Below are 12,920 nucleotides of genomic sequence, written 5' to 3'. Positions count from 1 at the left end.
ATAGATAGCCAAAGTGTCATTCATCTTATGAATAATTCTATTATACATTCATAGAAAAAACACATACAATTGTAGTACCATTTTATTCAATTAGTTTTGAATGATGGATAGTTAAAGCTAGAAAAATTAGATACAAATTATAATCTAGTAGATATGTTTACAAAGGAAGTAACAAGGGAGAAGCTAAACTCCTCTTCATCTTCAGTCTTTAAGTGGGAGGTTATTGTTGTGGACTATGGTTAGTCTACAAGTGGGAGATTTTTGTGATCTGGAGCCTAATTAGACTCAAAAGTTTATTTAGTGTGATTTCCCCCAAATTATTTCTACATGGATCTAGGGAAAACGCACCCAAAACAAGGTGAAGGGGCAACACCCCAGTGGGGGTTTTTGGGGGCAGTGCACCTGAAGCCAAAAATTACCCTACTATTGTAAATGCCATTTACTACTATTTTTTATTGGATGACTTATTCTAGCCCTAAAATTGTAAGTTACAAAAGCTTCTATAAAATGGCTTAGGGTTAAAGATTTCATAATGTATGCTGATATTATAGCTTCTTGTAGTGGTATTGAGTTGTGAGGTATTGTGAGTTGTGATCACTAGATAATAATAATATTGGACTTGTTGTTGGTGGATTTAACCTATGGATTTGGTGAACCACATTAGATCTGTGTGTCTTAATTTCTCTTCTGCATGGTTTATTAGTTTTTGATATTTGTTATATCTGCATATAACTTTTATTCATGTCTTTGGTTAACTCTAACATAGAGAGGAACTCTGACATAGGAAAGAGGATCAATAACTAGGGCCAAAGGCTCACCCAACTATCCAAACCACCCTGCAAGAGTCTTGACACAATGGAAAAGGACACAAAGCACAGCAACCAAAGGAGGTAGAAGAGAGAAACACTTTATTGATTCATCAAAATATCTTCATACATGCCCAGTTGTAAGGCCTTCTAGGTTACGGCCAATTAAAAATACATTCACATACCAAGATCCAACTATAAATTTGCACTTTCAGTTCTGCTCTCTCTAATCTACTCTCTCAAAAATTTTTAAAAATAAAAATAAAAATAAAAATCCTTTAGCTCTAAGCCTAAACTCTCTATTTATACTTGTCAAAATGGCTTACAGAACATTATAGAATCATTACATAAGAGGAAGGCTGACCTAACAATGGTCTGGACTCATCCAAAGAAAAGATCTTAAATTAAATGTCGGAAATGAAATAAATCTCGCAAGTCAGCTTGTATAAATCACATCCAAATATTGGTACTCAACATACACTAGGTAACTCGGCACATGAAGGGATGCTATAGTAACTCATCACATGAAGAATGCTAGAGTAACTTGTCACATGAAGGAATGCTACAGTAACTTGGCACATGAAGAGTGCTACAGTAACTCAGAACCAACTAAGTGCTACAGTAAATCAGCACATGAAGAGTGCTATAGTAACTCGGCACATGAAGAGTGCTACAGTACCTCAGCACATGAAGAGTGCTACATTACCTTGGCACATGAAGAGTGCTATAGTAACTCAACACATTAAGGAATGCTATAGTAACTTGGCACATGAAGAGTTCTACAATAACTTAGCACCAACTAAGTGCTATAGTAACTCAACACATGAAGAGTGCTACAGTAACTTGACACATGAAGAATGCTATAGTAACCTGGCACATGAAGAGTGCTATAGTAACTCAGCACCAATTGCAGAATGAACAAAAAAAACATAAGCAAGATAACAAGGCAACTTAGGATGCTCCTGCATCAGACAATCGAGGTTGAAAGAAATGATTCTCCTGAATCATTGAGATGTCCCAACTTGAGCTAAATCCAACTCAAATTGAGAAATCCATGAAGCATCTTCAATATGTCTGTTCTTCCACTTCACCAAATATTCATAGTAATATTTTCCTCTTGTACTCTTGCCAACTCTCTGATCCAATATCTGTTCAACTTCCTCAATCAATTTCTTAGGATAATCATCTGGTATAAAAAATTCATCCTCTGACTCATGATACTTATAAAAATTAGCAATATTAAATATAGGAGATATATCCATGTCATTAGGTAACTCAACTTCGTAAGAATTACCACTGTCAAACTTCTTTAGGATCTTACAAGGTCCAAATTTATTCATCTTTAGCTTGCTATATGTTCCAACTGGGAATCTTCCTTTCTTTAGATGAACAATCACCTCATCACCAACTTGAAAATCATGGTGTCTTCTAGACTGATTAGTATTCTCTTTATACTTCTAATTGCTTTGTTCCAACCTCAACTTCACTTCTTTATGCAAAGATTCTATGAAATTAGAAAATTCTTCTTTTGCATCACTTTTCTTTTCTTCACCAGCAACATCTCTCAAATCTGATATACCTCTAGGATACATTCTGGTAACAATCTCAAAAGGTGTCTTCCCAGTACTCCTATTCATAGAGTTATTGTATGCAAACTCAACTTGTGCTAATACCATCTTCCAATTACTTGGCTTATTTCCAACTAAACATCTCAGCAAATTACCCAAGCTTCTATTCACAACCTCTGTCTATCCATCTATTTTTGGATGGAATGTAGAACTAAACTTCAATTCAGTACCCATATCCTTCCACAAAGTCTTCCAAAAATAACCAACAAACTTACTGTCTCTATATGAAATAATGCTTCTTGGTAATCCATGCAATCTCACAATCTCTTTAAAGAAAAGTTAAGCAACATGCTTAGCATTTGATATCTTCTTACATGGTATAAAATGAGCCATCTTAGAAAACTTGTCCACTACAAAAAATATAGAATCATACCCCTTCACTGTTTTAGGCAATCCAAGAACAAAATCTAGACTGATATTAGTCCAAGGTTTCTCAGGAGCAGTAATAGGTGTATACAAACCAATATTTTGACTCACTCCCTTCGCAACTTGAAAAACTCCACAACTCTTTGCAAATTTTTGAACATCCTTATACAGTTGTGGCCAATAATACTTCTCTTTCAGAAAACTCAACGTATTATCAATTCCAAAATGTCTAGCTAATCCACCACTATTCTTTTCCTTAATCAAATTCAACCTCATAGGACTTCTAGGAATACACAACTGAATACCTTTGAACAACATACCTTGTTGAATGAAATATTCATCATACTTACTTATGTGATCTATTAGATTTGGTGCTCTGCACTCTCTCCATGCCTTAGAAAAATCAAGATCAACATCATATAACTCTTTCATCTCATCAAAACCAAGAACTTCAACCTTCATTTCAGTCAACAAAGAACATCTTCTACTTAATGCATCAACAACTTTGTCAATAACTCCACTCATATGCTTGATTACAAATGTAAAACTCTACAAATACTCAACCCACTTCATATGCCTTTGATTCAATTTATGTTGACTTCCCAAGTATTGTAAAGCTTTATGATCAGTATACAACACAAACTCCTTAGGCATCAAATAATGTCTCCATTTCTTCAATGCTTTAACAATGCCATAAAATTCTTGATCATACATAGAATATTTTCTTTTAGCATCATTCAACTTTTCACTAAAGAAAGCAACATGCTTACCTTCTTGACTTAATACAACTCCTATTGCATTACCACTTGCATCACATTCAACTTGAAATACTTTGTTGAAATTAGGTAAAGCCAATATAAGTAATTTGGTAACCTTTTGTTTCAAAGTTTCAAAACTCTTATCAGCTCCATGTGTCCACTTGAATTCCTTTTTATCTCCCCTCATTGTTTCAGTAATAGCATTACAAATAGCATTCAAATTCTTTATAAACTTTCTGTAAAAACTAGCCAAACCATGAAATGATCTTACCTCACTCACATTCTCAGGTGTAGGCCATTCCAAAATTAATTTAACCTTCTTAGGATCCACCTTCAAACCGTCAGCTGAAATCACAAATCCCAAATACACAATCTCCTCTTGCATAAAAGAACACTTTTTTAGATTAATCAACAACTTTTGCTCTTTCAACCTTCACAATACTTGTCTAATATGCTCAAGATGTTCTTCCTTAGTCTTGTTGAATATCAAAATATCATCCAAATAAACAATCACAAACTTACCCAAGAATCTTTTTAGAACTTCATTCATCAACCTCATGAAAGTACTAGGTGCATTAGTCAGAAAAAAAGGCATAACCAACCATTCAAACAAACTATCTTTTGTCTTGAAAGTAGTCTTCCATTCATCACCTTCTCTGATTTTGATATGATGATAGCCACTCTTCAAATAAATCTTGGTAAAATACTTTGCTCCACTCAAAAAATCCATTATGTCATCCTTCCTTGGCATAGGAAACCTATATTTCACTATTATCTTGTTAATGGCTCTAGAATCAGTACACATTCTCCATTCTCCATTCTTTTTAGGTGCTAATATAGCAGGTATAGCACATGGACTCAAGTTTTCGATGATCAAACCTTTCTCCAAGAGTTCATGCACTTGTCTATTAAGTTCTTCATTCTTTGCAGGTGTCAATCTATATGGTGCTTTGTTTGGCAAACTAGCACCAGGGATCATATCCATAAAATGACTTATACTTCTTACTGGAGGTAAACCATCAGGATTATCTTCAGCAATAATGCCTTTATACCCATTCAAAAACTTTGCAATTTCTCTTGGCACTTGGTCAATACTACCATCTGTTGCTTGGTCACCACTGACTGGCACTCGATTAACATTATTTTTTGGCACTCACTCTCCATTGACAAAACTCAATTTTCTTGGAATTATAGAAAAATAATCTTGATTCTTCTTCACTTTTTTTTCAAATTGTTTCCCATTAACCATGCAAATTTTTATAGCAATACAATTAACCTCATCTAGAACTTCAATCAAAGGCAACAGTGTTTGTTTCTTCCCATTTACCCAAACAGTATATTGATTCAATCTTCCATCATGTACAAAATATCTATCATATTGCCAAGGTCTACCCAAAAAAATATGACAACAATCCATGAGCATAATATCACACAAAAATTCATCAAAGTTGTTCGGACTAAAAATTGCACGGTCAATTTTGAGAACTGTTGGTGAAAATCAAGCCCTTAAATGCTTTTAAATGAGATTGTACCCGGTTGTTAGTCTGAGGCCTAAGAGGTTTTTAATGTTTCTAACACCTTTCATTTAGTGCATCTATGTGTTCTATGAAGTTAAACTAACATTTCGAACCATTCTGCGAAGTCCCATTTTGAGCTAGTGTCAAAATTTGCAATTCTGCCCAAGTGTCAAATAGCGACCAAAGGTCCAGTTTGCATTTGAATATCTTTTACCCAAGAATGTTTCATGTCTCACCACTTTGGATATGTTTAGTATGTATATCAAAGAACCTATGTTTCAATTTTCAAGTCATTTCAAACCCGTTTGACTATGTTTTGCACCCCCCAAAGTTGGTCATTTACTGTTTTGTGCATTTGACTAGTTGTTCACAATTCTGGGAAGCCCTGTTCAAGAAATCATATCTTTGACCCAGTTGACCCAAATGAAAAAAATATTTTTTCATTGTGTTCCAGGGGTCAGACACTTCATATGTTCCAATTTTGAGATCATGATGAACCCATTTGATCAATTTGGTAACATGATTAAAAACCCAGTTTATATTATTTTGTTACGGCTAAGGTATCCTGATTGATCCGTACCCCTATTCGGCACGTTATAACTTTGATCCTGTGATTGGTAAGCCTAAGTGAATTTTACCATTGTGTTGTGTCATAAAAATCCTTCAAGTATGCCAGTTCTTAAGTCATGATGAATCCTTCTACATACTTTCACATGTCCATACATTTGCTAAAAATCACTTTTTGACACATTTACCAATTAAAATTTTCAAGTGCCTGTTTTCGAAAATTCGCCAAATGTGCCCTGTGATTCGTCATGAGCCCAAAACATGGAATTATATTCTCTTCATGGCAAAGAACTTATATCTTAGTTTTCAAAACCTCAAGTGATCAATAACCCAGTTTATAATGCCGAACCCCAGCCCAATTTATGTTTTTTAACATTGTTTGCCTGCAGGGTAATTTAAGTATGGATGTTCGGCAATTAAATTTTTTTGACTGGGAATCCATCATGGGTTGAAAATTTGCAGTGTGATAGAGCATGCAGGATTGAACACTCATGCCGATTTTCATGGCCTGGTTACTTGATTTAGTTTTTACGGCCACCTGGCGGGCCTTCAGACACAAATTTCACACTAGTGTAGAAATGATTTAAAATGAAATTTTAAATTGATTGTTTTACATACAATCATTACAATGCTTCACTATAGTCATTGCCATTATCTTAGTTCACTAAATGTATGAGATTGGACTTTTTCTCAATGATAAAAGAATCAAATAAATGTGAAGGGCTATTTGTTTTGACAATATAATGTTTTAACACAAGAAGAAAACTAAGAAAATGTGCAAAGGCATTGAGCAAAATAGAGGGCTTTCATGCCATAACAGAGGCATCACCAGGAAAAGAGTCATTCATCCACAGGCAAGGAAGAAGGGAAGCACCAGCCGAGAGTCTCATGTTTTAAATAAGATAACCAGTAGGGAACTCCATGTGTTGGAGCAAATCACAGAGCATCCCACATTTTTGGGGCATCCATATGTTGCAGGGCGTCCAAAGAGTAGAATAAAGCTTACAAAGGGAAATGCCACTGTCCGAGGCAATAGGAATAGCAAAAGGCTCCACGTTTTGGCACAAGGACCATGAAAAATGCATCTCACACACTGAATGGAGCCCCACAATTAAAAGGCAATTCCATGACAGCAAATAATGTAGCAATGCAAGTTTTTGAGAGGGGCCATGTGAGGATAAGTGCAGGAATTTACACAATGGGGAGGCCCATCAGAGATGGCACATGATCCATGTATGAACAAGGGAGCTATTCACTGTAGCAAAAAAGCATTGAAATTGTTTTCTCCCATATTCATTGTGGGAAAGAAGTTTTGATTATTTAAATACAAATCTTTACCAATGCTTAGTGTCAACAAGACAAAAGCTTTTGTAAAGCCAAAGCTAGTGCAGGTGGGCCTGTGGTTGGCTGGAGACAGGTAAAATTTTGAAGAAAAACGTGCAGACAAAAGGATGATGTCAGCAAATCTGACCGGAAAAGTAAAAAATCGGGCAGGTCGCTATGGCACTTGCTGGAAAATCTCAAAAAATTGGGCTAGCGACATAGCGAGGTCACTGAAAAACTCAGGAATCCTGCAAGAGTCAAATCAGCGAATCAGCACGTGACACATGGCGATATGGTCAAACCAAGTTTGACCCAAGTGAAACATATGGTGGAATTTTCAAAGGTTTTTTAAAAAAAAAAATTTAAATTTTTTTTCTAAAAGATCATGTGGGGTAGATTTTTTAAATAAATTTTCACTTATCATATAGTTTGAAACTATATAAAAGTTAAAATTTTTGCAAAACTACATGGAAGTCATGAACAGGACTGAGATTTTCAAAAGGCATTATCTGGGGCAATTTTTAACCAAATTTGGCACTCCAATATACCATCAGAATCGGGAAGATTTGAATTTTCTAAATTTGAGGTTGGTTCTTTCACAGGTGCTCACCAGTTCGAGTTATAGGTCAATTTGTGTTTCTTGGGGCATTGGCGACAGAATGAGCAAACTTGATTCTGGAGCATCAAAATTGGTTAGAGGGCAATTTTAAAAGCTTTTCGGGATCTGAATATGGAGAAAAATCAACTCTCAGTAGTTTTCTTGCATTGTGGAGGTCACTATGAACTGATTTTCACTTTTTACATTGAGCTCTTTTTTTTCATCAAAATCAGTTACATTATTTCATCATTAGGTTGCTAAGATATTTGACACTCTTGAGAGGTAAAATGAAAAGATTTGATTCACCAGTTGAGAGGAAAGATTAAAGAGTTGTTTTAACCTGTTAAGAAGGTTTTCCAGATAGACAAGTGTCAATTGCAAATCAAATCCAAGAATTGCCTTCTCCATACATATTCTATCTTCTTCTCTGAAAAAAGGTTGTTGGTTGGTTTTCTTTTTCCAGTTCTTTGAGCTCTGCTCAGGCTATGAAAGCCACACACCCAGCATATCTCGTATGAACAGCATATGGATTTCATAGATAGTTCTAATATAGTAGTGTGATCTTGTATCTTGTTTTATGCATTTCTAATGTACTTATTTCAAGGAGATAAATACAATATGCAGAAGGTTTTGAATTTCAATATAATTTTGTCTCCTTTCTTGTTGAATTTGTAATTTTATATGTTCAAGAACAAAGATCTTGAACCTATTTGCAATTGCCCGATTGTATGTTTGAGGTTTGCTTTCCTTTGACTCAAGGAGTCATATAATTGCTTGTGGTTTTAGACAGGGTTGCAGATTCATTGAGAAGGATACGTGAAAGTATGGGGTTATATTGGATGTTGTTGTTTGATTCATAAGGTGAACAGACCGAACATGAATGTTTCTACATATGCCATATGTTGAGTAATGTTCAAGGATGCATAATTCTGGAGTATAGGATTGCCATAATGGATAAGGCACTGGTCATTTGTAGGATCATTAAGTTTTTGTTGCATATTGGACATGCTGTCTTTTCTCAATATAAATCAATCATTTTCCCTTCATGTTGAAGTGGACATTAAAGTTTAAACCCTCACTCAGTTTATGAATAATATAGGTTTGTACCTAGCTATTGTAGAATCTGTGTTGTTTCATAAGCCATTAGGAGATATTAGGGGTTTCAATCTTCTTAATAGATTCAGTGTATGCTTTGATAACTGGTACCATATAAAAAATCTATAGGTTCACCCGCCTAGGTTTTGCAGAGCCTGAAGTGCAGAAGGAGTATAGCCTTATAGTTGGCCTGGCGCTTGAATGGGCATGTTGAAAATGGGAGTTAGCTACCCCTAGATGTGCTTTGTTCTCATCAGGGTAATTGGAAATGGGTAACATTTTCAAACACCAACAAAATGGTGACTCTGCTGGGGAGTTGCATATAGAAAGAATAAAAATATCTGCCATGAAACAGATTGGTTATAGCAAATCTAGAGCAAGATGTGTTCCCTTTTCTTTGCTGAAGTTTCATGTTCCCCAGTTAAGCTTTATTCATGATCAGCAATAGGTTGTAAAATTGGATGAAAATTGTGTTCTATGACTGTCATAGGTCTATCTTCAATCAGTCTAGTTTGCCAATACTGTTGAGAAAGTTTTAGAGTCAAGAATTCATTTATAAAGTGTAAATTCTTTTTAGTATGTCAGTGATCTGCAAGGTTCTCCTACATTGAAGGTCTGGTTCAGATTTTTCAAGTGACAAATTATGTTTTATTTTTTACCAAGTGTGAGTGGCGACTCTCAAATCTCTTTACCAGTTTGTTCCTAGTTGATTTCATTGCAAAATTTTGAAGGACTTTTAGTTGTATGGGCAAATCTGAAGCTTTTGGTAATTTCTTGAAAAGGAGTTTCAAATTCTTGATAAGTTTTTAAGTGCTGGTTGCAATCTGCTATTATAAATAATTGAAATGTAAAAGTAGATCACAGCAATGATTATTTTATTCCTCTTGCAAAAAGGTGGCGACTCTACAAAGTTTGATCAGTGGTGTGAAGGAATTCCATTCTTGCACCTGTGCCAAATCAGCAGATCAAAGTTCAGCATCAGCATTGGAGGTATTTTGATTTTCATGCTTCTTTTCATGGAAGTCAAGTGTTTAAAAAAGTTGCCTCTATTCAGTGATTTTCAGCACTAGAAAGAAGAGGTAGAAATTTTGTTTTATAATGGAGTCAGATCTCAGATCTGAGATTAGTTTGCCAAATTTGAGAGTCTAGAAACTGTGAATAATAACATTGTTATGTTGAATACAATGGTTTACAAAAGGATTATCAATATTATAAGAACTGAAGTAGGTAGTACTCAAGGTCTAAGTGTTGAACACTGTTATTTAAGGCTTAAGTCAGTAATCAGTAAGATGCCTTTTCATTGTAGACCTGAGGAAACTTCACTGCCTAGTGTTTTCCTTGATATTCTAGTACCCAATTCAGTCAATTGGCCAGCACCTATAAGATTACAAAAGTTTTTACAAATTGAAAGATTCATTCAGGAGATGGAAGATGATGATTATAGATTTCATATTATGTCTCTTGATGATAATGAGTGTGCTGAAAGCCAAGGTAGTAATGAATACAATGAGTCCATAGAGCAAGATAATCTGTCCTCCGATTGTGAAGAGGTGGATTCAAATGTTAATGAATCAGGTAATAGCGATCAGCATGAAAAGGATGGATATAAAAGAGAAGATAAATTAAGTTACAGTACATATGAAATTGAAGAAAGTTGTAACAACAGTAGATCCAGTTATTGCCATGATAAGAAAGAATGTTGTAATAATTCTGATTTTCCAGATTGTTACACTAAGGATCCTACTGTTGTAAGTTCTTCATGTTATCCAGATGACAATCACAGCCAGGAGAAGATTTGTGGGGCAATCTTCTTGAGTTTTGATGAAATCTCTATTTTTTTGGCTCGTGAGTTTGAAAAGCATGTAAGTATCTCTAAGGATCTTCATATGTTCTCTCATAATAATTTCTCATTCAGTCAAATCAATTCCCCAAAGTTTGATGTAGAAAAAGATCTAGAATTTGAACAATCCTTATCAGATTTTGGAGGTGTAGATGATAGTACCTCAAATGTCTTTGCACATGACGATTTGTTGAATGCTGATTATGTTAATGAAGGGAAGTTTAATGCTGTTTCAAATTCTTCTCATGCTGGTTATGCTACAATAAGTTTTGATTTTTCATATGATGAGGAGAAAAATAGTGAAGGTTGTCAATCAGATTATAGATTTTTCTTCATGTGCTGATAAGTCTTGTAAAGATGAGTTCAAAGTGTATTCCGACATTCAGTTTGATGAAGAAAATGATAGTGATCAGCATAGTCTAGATCAACACTTTCAGAATGAATTTTCATATATGGTGAGTAATCAATGTTTTGAGTGTGAAGAGGTTTCAGCAAAGGATAAATCTGATTCAAAGTGTAACATGGTTGCAAGTAGGCAATGATCAGATTTCACATACTCTTCATTTATGGAAGCACAAGGTGAGTTACAATTTGCTCCATGTAACTCGTTGAACAAAATAGAGTACCAAGCTTTTGTGTTTCCGGTTAAAGGAATCCATGATTCAATCAGTAGTGATCAGTTTTAGTTTGATATCAGTTGTTATGGTCATGCTGATCCATGTTTTCATAGTGGGCAAGATGAAGAAAGTATGTCTGATTTTTATACGCACTATGAAGATGATAATAGTTTTGTTTTGCCTATTGAGCTAATTGCAAATGTTGATACGTTGGGTGAAACAAATGATAATGAGAATTTCAGTTCATCTCAGGGAGATGTGAATGAGAATCAGGTTTTTGACAGAGGTAAGAAGTTTTGAAAATTTTGGGCGGCCTAGGGCCATCGTGCGTACATAATAGTGTAGTTGTTTCCTTGCTTTCAATAAAGCTGTTCGAGAGAGAAAAGTTTTTGCTGCTTTGGGAATTGTTTGCTTCTCCTAGAGATCTGAATCCTTGCCATGCCAACAACGGACATGCATCCCCAGATAGAGCCACTATTGGGACTAAAAATTGCATGGTCAATTTTGAGAACCTTTGGTGAAAATCAAGCCCTTAAATGCTTTTAAATGAGATTGTACCCGATTGTTAGTCTGAGGCCTAAGAGGTGTTTAATGTTTCTAACACCTTTCATTTAGTGCATCTATGTGTTCTATGAAGTTAAACTAACATTTCAAACCATTATGCGAAGTCCCATTTTGAGCTAGTGTCAAAATTTGCAATTCTGCCCAAGTGTCAAATAGCGACCAAAGGTCCAGTTTGCATTTGAATATCTTTTACCCAAGAATGTGTCATGGCTCACCACTTTTGATATGTTTAGCATGAATATCAAAGAACCTATGTTTCAATTTTCAAGTCATTTTGAATCCGTTTAACTAGGTTTTGCACCCCCCAAAGTTGGTCATTTACTGTTTTGTGCATTTGACTAGTTGTTCACAATTCTAGGAAGCCCTGTTCGACCAATCATATCTTTGACCCAGTTAACCCAGATGAAAAAATTATTATTGCATTGTGTTCCAGGGGTCAGACACTTCATATGTTCCAATTTTGAGATCATGACGAATCCATTTGATCAATTTGGTAACATGATTAAAAACCCAGTTTATATTATTTTGTTACGGCTAAGGTATCCTGATTGATCTGTACCCCTGTGATTGGTAAGCCTGAGTGAATTGTACCATTGTGTTGTGTAAGGAAAATCCTTAAAGTATGCCAGTTCTTAAGTCATGACGAATCCTTCTACATACTTTCACATGTCCATACATTTGCTAAAAATCACTTTTTGACACATTTGCCAATTAAAATTTCCAAGTGCCTATTTTCGGAAATTCGCCAAATGTGCCCTGTGACTCGTCATGAGCCCAAAACATGGAATTATATTCTCTTCATGGAAAAGAACTTATATCCTAGTTTTCAAAACCTCGAGTGATCAATAACCCAGTTTATAATCCCGAACCCGAGCCCAGTTTATGTTTTTTAACATTGTTTGCCTACAGGGTAATTTAAGTATGGATGTTCGGAAATTAAAATATTTTGATTGGGAATCCATCATGAGTTGAAAATTTGCAGTGTGATAGAGTATGTAGGATTGAACACTCATGCCGATTTTTATGGCCTGGTTACTTGATTGAGTTAGTTTTTACGGCCACCTAGCGGGCCTTCAGACACAAATTTCACACTAGTGCGAAAATGATTTAAAATGAAATTTTAAATTGATTATTTTACATACAATCATTACAATGCTTCACTATAGTCATTGCCATTATCTTAGTTCACTAAATGTATGAGATTGGACTTTTTCTCAATGATAAAAGAATCAAATAAATGT

Source organism: Cupressus sempervirens, chromosome 7 (assembly GCF_028749045.1).
Source record: "Cupressus sempervirens isolate cs-2001-9-10 chromosome 7, ASM2874904v1, whole genome shotgun sequence".
Taxonomy (NCBI): domain Eukaryota; kingdom Viridiplantae; phylum Streptophyta; class Pinopsida; order Cupressales; family Cupressaceae; genus Cupressus; species Cupressus sempervirens.
This window is presented reverse-complemented; position numbering follows the sequence as displayed.